Below are 12,374 nucleotides of genomic sequence, written 5' to 3' on the forward strand. Positions count from 1 at the left end.
CAGGCTCTTGCAAACCCCTGGAAGCAACAGGATAGGCTCAGCAGACCTTCCAGCCACTGTTCACAGAATCACAGAACTAACCAGGTGGGAAAAGACCTTTGAGATCATCCAGTCCAACCTAGCACCCAGCCCTAGCCACTCAACTAGACCATGGCACTAAGTGCCTCAGCCAGTCTGCTTTTAAACACCTCCAGGGACAGTGACTCCACCACCTCCCTGGGCAGCCCATTCCAATGCCAATCACTCTCTCTGCCAACAACTTCCTCCTAACATCCAGCCTAAATCTGCCCTGCCACAGCTTGAGACTGTGTCCCCTTGTTCTGTCGCTGATTGCCTGGCAGATGAGACCAACCTGCACCTGGCTACAGCCTCCCTTCAGGTAGTTGTAGACAGCAATAAGGTCTCCCCTGAGCCTCTTCTTCTCCAAGCTGAACAACCCCAGCTCCCTCAGCCCTCCTCATTGGGCTTATGCCCTCACCAGCCTTGGTGCCCTTCCCTGGACACATTCAAGCACCTCAACATCTTTGTTAAATTGAGGGGCCCAGAACTGGACACAGTTACAGCAGGTTCCAGGGACTTTGGTACTTCTTGATCCCACCAGAACTGGGAAAGGAGCCAGAAGATAAGGCAGTGGAAGACAGGCTTTTCCAGTCAGCTGAAGGCATGCAGACCATAGGAGGTCAGGGAGCAGAAGCAGGGAGCACAGCTTGCTGGAGGCACATTGTACAAGCAGCTGCAGAGATTAGTGCCTGTCTTAACAAGCAACCCTACTCCTTTGGACCTGGCCACCTCTGACAGTGGCTGGATGGAAGTGGCTCACTTGCCTCTTGTGCTTTGATGCAGTAGTGACACGTAAGTGATACTGATAGCAAAGGCTAATCCACTCTGCCCCATAATGTCCCCAGTCAATCATGCTCTGTTCTGTGATTGGAAACACTCGGGTCTGCCCCTCCGATGGCAATCAGTGCATGCCCCAAAGCACAAGGCTTGATAGCCTGTGTCATTTGCAACCTAGTTAAGTGTAACTGCAGATGTTAATCCTGTTTCTACAAATGCCTGACAAGCAGAAGTGGAGCTGGAGGGATGGGCTGCAGGGCTGTATTTCCAGGAATTCTCTTCCTGCAGATTTCAGGCAGCTGCACTCAGTGATGGGAGGCTTGAGAGGCTGGGGTGGGTACAGGCAGGCAGCACAGGCAGTGACTCTGCAGTTGTGCCCCTCCTTTTGCCTGCTGTCTGTTCTGGGAAATGCTGGAGCAGTCCTCACCATGGAGTGCATCCCCTGACAAAAGCGTGTCACAGCTTGTTGGGGGAAAAAAAGAAGAAGAAAAAGGGGGGGGGAAAAAGAACAAGAACAGGGAAAAAACCCCAACACTAACAAAAAAAAAAAAAAAAAACCCCACAAGACAAGCAGACCAAACAAAAACCAAAAGAAACGAATATAAAAGCAAGAATCTCTCCTTTTTGCTCTTTCCCCTTTTCTCCTCACAATAAGAACTTTTCACCCCGAGCAGGAAAGGAGTACTTTGAAGTCCCAGGTCTTTCTTTCACAGTCTGATGCCTCTGAGGCCTGCAGATAACCAGACAGAAGAAGAAAAGAGGAGTTACCATCTCTGCATTATTTTGTCATCAAACTTTCAGTGGACAACCAGGAGCATTGTCTTGCTGGGCCTATCTCCTCCCATCCCTGCACTCAGCTGCTCTTGGCTTTGCAGCTTTGATTTTGTAGTTTTGCTAAATTTCTTCTCCTCCAAGTTTTATCCCTACTTACATTCACCTCCTCTTTCAATGCCTCTCTGTTTTCTCACTGCCTGCCCCTCTCCCCCCTCTGCCTCTCTCCTCATCCCTGTTCTTACTTTCCTCTCCTCCCTGGGTCTGTCCTCGTTTTTTCATTCATATCCCCACAGCTATTCTTATTTTTCCCTTCTCTGATCTCATGTTTTCCCTTCTCTGATCTCATATTTTCCCTCTTTCTGACAGTCCCAGTCTTCCTTTTTCATCTCCTTTCCTGTTCCTTTCTCCAAACAACATATTTTTCTTGCCTTCTGTCATCTCTGACATCCCATTTCCCATGCAGCTGAGATGTGGCAGCACCAAAGGCTGCTGAAATTCAGAAGGAGGACTATGGGAGAAAGAGGGTTGGGAGTTTTCAGTGTAAAGTTGGTGTTTCTAGGGATGCCCTTGGCCTCTTCCTAGAGGCTAACTCTGCTGTTCTGATACAAATGCTCCCATTCACCTTTCCCTTTGCATTTTCATTATGGCTCTGTATGACCTGTCCTCCACTGCCACAAACCAGTGATGCCCTCTGATCCCAGTGGCAAAAGGAGTGCTTTGGGAGCCTCAGTTATTCTCATGAGCAGTGTGTTTCTTAGTTTAGCCTGGGGTTTTGAACATATGGCAGATGGGCACCTAGAAAACTCAGATTTATCTCACAGTGGCTGTGAGGTGAGTGGGCAATGGGTTTAGACTGGCAGAGGGGAGATTTAAACTAGATGTTAAGAAGAAGTTCTTTACAGTGAGGGTGGTGAGACACTGGCACAGGTTGCCCAGGGAGGCTGTGGATGCTTCCTCCCTGGAGGTGTTCAAGGCCAGGTTGGATGAGGCTTTGAGTGATCTGTTCTAGTGCAGGTGTCCCTGCCTACAGTGTGGGGAGGTTGGAACTGGATGATCTTTGAGGTCCCTTCCAACCTAAACCATACTATGATTATTCCAAATATCCTACTGTACTGTGATCTTATTACTGTCTACAACTACCTGAAGGGGCATTGTAGCCAGGTGGGGGGTGGCCTCTTCTCCCAGGTAACCAGCAATAGAACAAGGGGACACAGTCTCAAGTTGTGCCAGGGTAGGTATAGGCTGGATGTTAGGAAGAAGTTCTTCACAGAGAGAGTGATTTCCCATTGGAATGGGCTGCCCAGGGACGTGGTGGAGGCACCGTCCCTGGGGGTCTTCAAGAAAAGCCTGGCTGAGGCACTTAGTGCCATGGTCTGGTTGATTGGCTAGGGCTGGGTGCTAGGTTGGAGTGGATGATCTTGGAGGTCTCTTCCAACCTGCTTGATTCTATGATTCTATGATTCTACCTTGCTCAACACAGTCCTGTTTGGCTGTTCTCCACTCTGCCCTTCCCCTACTCTGCCTCTTCCTCAGACTTGGCTGGTCCCTTGCTTCAGCCTTGTGTCCATGGAGAGCACCTTCTCAGCTGGAGAGAAGAGCAGAATTTCCCCTAGCACAAGGACAGGGTACCAAAACTGCTTCTGCATAGAATCATAGAATCAACCAGGTTGGAAGAGACCTCCAAGATCATCCAGTCCAACCTAGCACCCAGCCCTAGCCACTCAACTAGACCATGGCACTAAGTGCATCATCACATCCTCCAATGGGTCCCACATGGAGTGGGGCTCATGTGTCCAGAGTTTTGCCAGCCTGGGTAGAGGGGAGTGGCAGACCAGCTGAGCATGACCTGCCTCTGCAGATATCTTACCTGGGCCTTTGGAGGAGGGGGTCCTGCAGGTCAGGAGACCTGTGCAAACTGAACCAAGGACAAAGGTAATTCTTATCCTTGAAGTGCCTGAGCAGGATAGGAGGGACTCATCATCATGGGGACCCAGATGCCCAGAAGCATTTGCAGCTATAGATTTTCCCTGGATTTTCTCCCCTCCCAACACTCAGCACCTGCACCTCGCTGTGTGACTGCTGGCACCATCCCTTGTCTTGCAGGATCAATAAAATAGAGGCATTCCCATGGCCTTATCCCAGCCTTAGCTGATCTAAAACTGACACCAGAATGCCCTCATACTCAAACCAAGGAAAACCAAGCTCCACGACTCTCTAATGAGGAATGGCACAGCTGTAAAACACAGTTACAGCCTGCAGTGAATTTGTTGTGCTTTGTTTTCCTTCCGTTCATCTCTAGAGATGTCTCCCACTCAGGCAAGAGACATCAGATGTGCTAAGAGCACACACATGTGAGTGCACACAGCACTTTACTTCATCAATACATCCTCTCTGCCTGAGCCTTGTTTGTATTTTAGGTCAAGGCTGTGACAGCTTGGCCCTGTTGCACATCTCCATAGCTGTGGGAGCTCTGACTGTGGCCAACCTCCCCCCCTCCCCCCCCCCACACACTTGCTGTGATTCCAGCTGCAGGCTCTAAAGAGAGCAGTGAGGATGGGCTGGCAGGGGATGGTAGTCTCTTTAAGTTTATCCCTCAATATTGTTGGAAAAGAACAGATGAGCATTTGGACACATTTGCTGCTTTCATTCAGACCCACGAAAGGATTTGGTACGGCCAAGAACACATTTTCCACTCCAACTGCATGCTGCAATCAGTCTAATAAAAATGTATTTCATTTGCCTACCAAAAATCACTCTTCTGGGCACTTTTGCAAGCATAAAGTATGCTGCTTTCTATTCCTGGCTTCCTTTAGAAGGCCAGGTCCTGCTGCTTATATTAGTGAATGCACCAGACACGTGGCACAGCCAAGTGAGCACTGCTGTAGGAGTCCTCCCATTATAGTTTTCTAGGCTTGATCCTCCATGCACTTAAATTGATTTTACACTCATGATACTCTTGGGACACCCAGGCAGCTGCTTCAGGCTTTTGCCAGTGTGAGGAAGATTAGTATCAGGCCCAAGAGCTTGTGTGCCTTGCAACAGCCTAGGTGTAGCAAGCATTTTCACTTCAGTGAGCTCATATCTACCTTGCCAGAGGACAAAGAGCAAGACTGGGATCCACAACAAAGGTGAGCACAGAACTGATGCTTAACTGTAGGAATGGACAAGCAAATTCAGATTGCAACATGCAGCACTTCCTTTGGATCTGGTTGTGATGAGTAGCTCATCACCAAGTAGCATCTGGCTCTTCTGAGGCTGTATGTAGAGGATGGTCTGCTTTAAAAAGGCATATTAAAACCAACATCTTAAGGCTATTGACCTTGGTCTTCTGCTGGCTTAAGGCTAATCCTGCCACCCATGGTCTCTGAGTTCTTCTTCTGCCCTATTACTGAAACAGCCTAAACATCATGTTTTAGTTATAAAGTGAGTTTAGTGGGTGGGAGGGGAAGGGGGGGGTTAAATTTACTGCTTCAGTGACTCCAGATCTGAAATAAATCTCCAATTCAATGGTAGATCAATAACACCAAGATTGGGTTTAAATTATTAATAAACTATGAGAAATGAGAATAATTATTCTATGAGTCACAGCTCTCTAATGCACTGCACATTTTTTTGTCCCTGAGACATCTGCACTGAAGCACAACCTGCTTATCTTTTGGCAGAAAGCTGCAGCCAAGCAGCTAATGCTTTTTGTTTTGCCAGCTAAGCACTTCATAAAGCCTCGTGGGCTAAGACATCCAAGTGACAATACTTGGCTGTCTTACAGAGAAACCCCTAGGCCAGGACCCCCTAAAACATTTAGGTGTCTAATGTGCCCCTGAAAATCAATGTGATTGATTTGAAACAGAAGGCCTCTTGGTATGTCCTTCTTGAACCTGGATGGCTGGAGATGGAGGAATTTCTTTAGTCTAGAAGAAGATGCTGGCCTTGAAAATTGACCTTGGATGTTTGGAGAAGCCCATCTTTTGGGTGGCAATAAGGAAAGACCATCTCAGGGCTGCAGGAGGCAGAGAGAGGAGGAATGGGGTTTGCATGTTGCTGGTAGACTGCAAGGACAGCACCACTGACGAGCACATGGTCTTTAAGTGAAGGTCACTTTGCTCCTTTCAGGGCAATATGAAAGGGCTCCATCAGCCTGAGGAGGAGGAGGAGGAGGCCTATTAAAATCAAGAAGCTGAAAGCTGTAATTTTCCTCCATTCTGAGCTGCAGCCATCTGTTGACTTAGACAATTCATGCTGACAGCATGGGCTGGAGATGCTGAACATCTCTGGGCATCCTCCCACCCCAGCAGATGTCATTCCTCAGCTCCAACATCAGGGCTTAGGGAGGTGATGGAAAGCAAGTCCAACTTCAAGGGGCAGCTCCCTGCAAAACCAGTTCATGTCTGCTTTTTGGCAGAGTGGGCTGGGTTCATATAGGCTCAGAGCACTCTTGATGATGTTGCCAGCTCCTGGGCTACCAAGTGAGGTGCTCACTCGACTCGGCTTTGCCCTGGCTTACCAGGAGGGTGCTTTACTTCCTGGGAGAGCAACAGAACTCAGGGTATTGGTAACTGTGTCAAAATACTCCAAGTGAATAAAAACTTACAGCAAAGAAAGCTTGCCTGGTCAGCATTTTCTTTCCCTTTTGTTTTCATTTCCCTCCCGCTGCAAACTGATGCCAAAAAGCTACACTTAAGAAGAAACCTACAGTTCTGAGCACTCAGGATGTTAGACAGGATGGTTAAATTGCCACCCTCCCTGGCAGCCTGGGACTCGTTGAATATCTGGGTCATCTCACTCTGCAGGTGATGCCTGCTGCCGCAGCTGGCGGGAGGGCAGCTGTCTGCATGCTGTCCGCAGAGGTGGCGCCGGCTGGGATGCTTGGAGGTGGGCAGGGAGCACCTGGCACCTTCAGTGGGTCCTGCCTCAGGAGGTGTGCAAATGAGATCTCTGAAGCATGCAGAGGGGAGACTTGCAAAGCTAAGGGCAGCAGGGCAGAGGTGGGTAACAGTCAGCATCCTGAAAACAGACGAGGAGTATTGGGGCCTGCTGTGCAGAGTCCTCTGTGAACTTAAGCTTTTCTTGCCTCTACTTGGTTGGAGAAAGCAAATGCTATTTCAGTGGAGAAAGCAAATGCTGGTTGGTTGGAGAAAGCAAATGCTAGTTGGTTGGAGGAAGCAAATGCTAGTTGGTTGGAGGAAGCAAATGTTAGTTCATTGGAGAAAGCAAATGCTAGTTGGTTGAAGGAAGCAAATGCTGGTTGGCTGGAGAAAGCAATGCTAGTTGGTTGGAGAAAGCAAATGCTAGTTGGTTGGAGGAAGCAAATGCTAGTTGGTTGGAGAAAGCAAATGCTAGTTGGTTGGAGGAAGCAAATGCTAGTTGGCTGGAGAAAGCAAATGCTAGTCATTGGAGAAAGCAAATGCTGGTTGGTTGGAGAAAGCAAATGCTAGTTGGTTGGAGAAAGCAAATGCTAGTTGGCTGGAGAAAGCAAATGCTAGTTGGTTGGAGAAAGCAAATGTTATTTCATTGGAGAAAGCAAATGCTAGTTGGCTGGAGAAAGCAAATGCTAGTCATTGGAGAAAGCAAATGCTGGTTGGTTGGAGAAAGCAAATGCTAGTTGGTTGGAGAAAGCAAATGCTAGTTGGTTGGAGGAAGCAAATGCTAGTTGGCTGGAGGAAGCAAATGCTAGTTGGCTGGAGGAAGCAAATGCTAGTTGGCTGGAGGAAGCAAATGCTAGTTGGCTGGAGAAAGCAAATGCTAGTTGGCTGGAGGAAGCAAATGCTAGTTGGCTGGAGGAAGCAAATGCTAGTTGGCTGGAGGAAGCAAATGCTAGTTGGTTGGAGAAAGCAAATGCTAGTTGGTTGGAGAAAGCAAATGCTGGTTGGCTGGAGGAAGCAAATGCTAGTTGGCTGGAGGAAGCAAATGCTAGTTGGTTGGAGGAAGCAAATGCTAGTTGGCTGGAGGAAGCAAATGCTAGTTGGTTGAAGGAAGCAAATGCTAGTTGGTTGGAGGAAGCAAATGCTAGTTGGCTGGAGAAAGCAAATGCTAGTTGGCTGGAGGAAGCAAATGCTAGTTGGCTGGAGAAAGCAAATGCTAGTTGGTTGAAGGAAGCAAATGCTAGTTGGCTGGAGGAAGCAAATGCTAGTTGGTTGGAGGAAGCAAATGCTAGTTGGTTGGAGGAAGCAAATGCTAGTTGGCTGGAGAAAGCAAATGCTAGTTGGTTGAAGGAAGCAAATGCTAGTTGGCTGGAGGAAGCAAATGCTAGTTGGTTGGAGGAAGCAAATGCTGGTTGGTTGGAGAAAGCAAATGCTAGTTGGCTGGAGAAAGCAAATGCTAGTTGGTTGAAGGAAGCAAATGCTAGTTGGCTGGAGGAAGCAAATGCTAGTTGGCTGGAGAAAGCAAATGCTAGTTGGTTGAAGGAAGCAAATGCTAGTTGGTTGGAGAAAGCAAATGCTAGTTGGCTGGAGAAAGCAAATGCTAGTTGGTTGAAGGAAGCAAATGCTAGTTGGCTGGAGGAAGCAAATGCTAGTTGGTTGGAGGAAGCAAATGCTAGTTGGTTGGAGGAAGCAAATGCTAGTTGGTTGAAGGAAGCAAATGCTAGTTGGTTGAAGGAAGCAAATGCTAGTTGGTTGGAGAAAGCAAATGCTAGTTGGCTGGAGGAAGCAAATGTGTATCAGTTCTAAAATCCCCCTTCTGTTTATCTCAGTTTACACAGTTGTGCATTAGGTGACCCCCACTCTGCTGGGTGATACAGCATTGTCCTACACCTCACACAGGCTGGGACACCTCTGCTTTTACTACAGCACATCCATCAGCAACTAGGATTTTCCATACTCCCCTCCCAGTCTCTCCTTTCACTTGAAGTTGCCTGGCAAGCTATGAAATCATTCTGGCCCTGCACCATAGAGCTATCAAGGTGTTGGGCTGCTCCTGGCTGTGTAGTGCAGGGAGAATGCTTTGATTGCTCATATCACTCACTAATTTAGAGATGCTTGTGGCCTTTGAAAATGAAAACAACAACAACAACAACACAAAATCTCACCCAAAACCCAACTGCCCACAGAACAGCAAGGGGAAAAAAAGGCTGAATGAACTGCTGTGCTGAATGAACTGTGCTTGGGCCCTGGCAGCCAGATTCAAGGAAAGGAGTGAAGTTCTTTCTGGGTTTTTTTTTTGTGTTCTGGTTTACTTTGTTAATTTGCCTGCATTAGTAATTCAACAAGGCCCCTACACATCACTGCTCTTTTATTATTTGCTTGCAAGTTGTAAAGGATTCTGGGCACAGCACACACAAATTAATGTGTCTGTGGATGAAAACTTCCAGGGAACAGGGGGAGCAGCAATGCTCTAGTGCCTGCATCACATCTTTGCTCTCCCAGCTCTTTTGAGATAGCTAAACACCACCATCTCTGCATGCTAAACGAAGACCAAAGCCCAGTAAAGGGCTGCCCAGGGAGGTGGTGGAGTCACCATCCCTGAAGGTGATCAAGAAAAGACTGGATGGGGCACTTAGTGCCATGGTCTAGTTGATTGGATAGGTTGGACTGGATGATCTTGGAGGTCTCTTCCAACCTGGTTGATTCTATGATACAGGTTATGGGATAGGTATCAAACCCAAATGTCACAGGATCTCCCATTTCTGAGATGGGTGCTTTGATGGGTGACTTCAGCTGCCCCATGGCTTAAGCTGGTGTTTGCAACCTGCCTGCCCATGAGAGATCTGGGTGACGTGTAAAACTCTGGCTGCATACACCTCAAATCATGTCTGGTCCCTTGATAACAGCTCAGGCTGGCCCCTTGAGAACCTGGGCTTCTTGGTCCCTTCCAGCTGCTCAGGAGCAGCTTGTGAGAAGAGAGAAACTTCTCAGACAGGTTGAAAAATCTCATTTCTCTTTCATTTGTGTAGTGACTTTCTGTTGGCCTGGAAGCTGTAAGACCAATTTCCCTTGATATCACTAGAGAGGCTTTAGCTCAAACCATAACACTGTCATAATCTGGGGATGAAGTGGAGCCTTCATGCTTCCAGGCAGCAAGATATGAATTTATAACCCTATAACAAAAATCCACCTTCCTGTATGTTCATGTAGCAATACAACAGCTTTCCCTTGAACACCTGTTCATATCAGCTTCCCTCAGTGCAAAGTACAATCCTTAAGGAAAAAAGCCAAAGCATCCTTCATTTCCTTGGTCAGGCATTGGAATAGCTTGTCCAGGAAGGGGGTGGGGTTACTATCCCTGATGATGTTCAAAAAGATGTGTGGACATGGCACTTTTGGGACAAGTGGTCTTAGGTTCACAGTTGGGCCTTGATGAGCTTAGAAGTCTTTTCCAATCCAAAATATTCTAGGATTCTACATTTGTATAAGGGATGCTATCAGGAACTGAGTGCCATCCAAAGTGTGCTGCACAAGCACTTGGTCTTTATTTGTTTCCTGAATGAGTGCCTCTATTCAGTCTTCTCTTCTCTTCTCTTCTCTTCTCTTCTCTTCTCTTCTCTTCTCTTCTCTTCTCTTCTCTTCTCTTCTCTTCTCTTCTCTTCTCTTCTCTTCTCTTCTCTTCTCTCTTCTCTTCTCTTCTCTTCTCTTCTCTTCTCTTCTCTTCTCTTCTCTTCTCTTCTCTTCTCTTCTCTTCTCTTCTCTTCTCTTCTCTTCTCTTCTCTTCTCTTCTCTTCTCTTCTCTTCCCTCTTCTCTTCTCTCCTCTTCTCTCCTCTTCTCTCCTCTCTTCTTTTACCTTCTCTTTTCTTCTCTCTTCTCTTTTTTCACTTTTTTCTCTTTTTTCTCTTTTTTTTTCTCTTCTCTTCTCTTCTCTTCTCTTCTCTTCTCTTCTCTTCTCTTCTCTTCTCTTCTCTTCTCTTCTCTTCTCTTCTCTTCTCTTCTCTTCTCTTCTCTTCTCTTCTCCTCTCTTTTTTTATCTTCTCCTCTCCTCTCCTCTCCTCTCCTCTCCTCTCCTCTCCTCTCCTCTCCTCTCCTCTCCTCTCCTCTCCTCTCCTCTCCTCTCCTCTCCTCTCCTCTCCTCTCCTCTCCTCTCCTCTCCTCTCCTCTCCTCTCCTCTCCTCTCCTCTCCTCTCCTCTCCTCTCCTCTCCTCTCCTCTCCTCTCCTCTCCTCTCCTCTCCTCTCCTCTCCTCTCCTCTCCTCTCCTCTCCTCTCCTCTCCTCTCCTCTCCTCTCCTCTCCTCTCCTCTCCTCTCCTCTCCTCTCCTCTCCTCTCCTCTCCTCTCCTCTCCTCTCCTCTCCTCTCCTCTCCTCTCCTCTCCTCTCCTCTCCTCTCCTCTCCCTGCAAGGAAGATTAGATTATGTCTAACATTTCTATAGGGCAGCCAAAGGGAGTGATCTACATCTCCAGCCAGTGTAAATCCATGTTGCTGCAGCAGTATCAGTGGTGTGAAGGGCATTGCACTGATTTACTGAGGCCAGGGGGGGGATCAGACTTTGCCTTCCTCCCCAGCTGGTAGAGCAGCCTGCAGAGTAAAAAAATCACACATCACAGCTGCCTTGAGAGATGCTGGATGGGATTTATCTCTCAACCAACAAACACAAACAATTTAAAGGGTCCTCTGCAGAGGCTGGCAGCATCCCTTTTGATACAGTAAATGTTGATGGGCCCAAAGACAGCCACTGGCACAGAGAGTTTATTTACAGCAGGGGCACAGCAGTGGCTGCCAGGCTGTGGGTGTTTCAGGCACGCTGTAAATCTCCAGGTGTTTCTGGTGCTCACACATGTGTGGCAGAAGTACATCCTAATGTGTCTGAAGCACACAGGAGAAACATTATCAGTTACTCTCCTTCCTCAGATTCTCCTGGCTTAGAACTGGTGGACTGAGCTGAGTGGGAATCTGTCGCTGGTGCTGGAGGGAAGAGAAAAAGCTTTCTTCAAAAAAAAAAAGGGAAAAAAGGAGGGGAAAAAGAATCCTCTTCTTGTGTAGAACAGCAGGGTAATTTTTTCCCCCCCTTGTCTTGAGATTTCTTGGCACTTCATTAGTTTGTATTTCAGCTAAAACCTTCCCACCTTAACGAGGACCATTTTTCCCCATCGGTTTTACTGGTGTAATAAATTGTGGGAGAACAAAGAGAAAGCTCCCCAAAACGAGCTGTAAAAAAGTTGCTGGGGACTGAGGGCAGGCTTTGCAGAGAAGAGATGAGAGTTGCAAGCTAATTTACTTTGCCTTCCCATTCAGGTTTCATCTGCAGGCAGCTTGGGTCTCCTTATTGCAACGACTCTTTGGGAGGATGTGCTGCCATGGGTGTTTTGCCTCTGCCGCCTGTGCCAGTGCAGCTGTGCTGGAGCACTGGGGAGAAGGGGACCAAGGATGTCCCTCTTGGGAAGGTCAGGATGTTACAAATATGGGAAGCAAAGTGGGACTTTTGGCCCCAGCATCCTACACAGGCAAAGTGTCCTGAGGATGTGGGTGGAATGGAGGGGTGGGCTTTGGCTCTCAGAGCAGCATCTTTCTCCTCTAAGTTTGCATTAATCCAGTGGCCACTGGCTACACATTTTCCTTCCTGTGCAGGGCTGAGCAGACCTGGGCTCTGTTGCAGGCCCCATCTATCAGATTAATTGCACATCTACTGTTTCAAATGTTTTCTTTCAGATAAAGCAGCACTTAAGCATCCTATCTCCATGACAACATGTCAAGTGGTGTTGTTTGGTAAAAAACAGAGAGGACAGAGGGAGAGATTTGGGACAGGCATGTGCAGAAGGTGGTGAGAGAGAGGGGAGGCACTTATGAGCCCTTGGAGGTCTGGGGAAGGAGCATGGATGTGGATGCATTTGGAGAGGGCAG

Source organism: Pogoniulus pusillus, chromosome 3, assembly GCF_015220805.1.
Source record: "Pogoniulus pusillus isolate bPogPus1 chromosome 3, bPogPus1.pri, whole genome shotgun sequence".
Lineage (NCBI taxonomy): Eukaryota > Metazoa > Chordata > Aves > Piciformes > Lybiidae > Pogoniulus > Pogoniulus pusillus.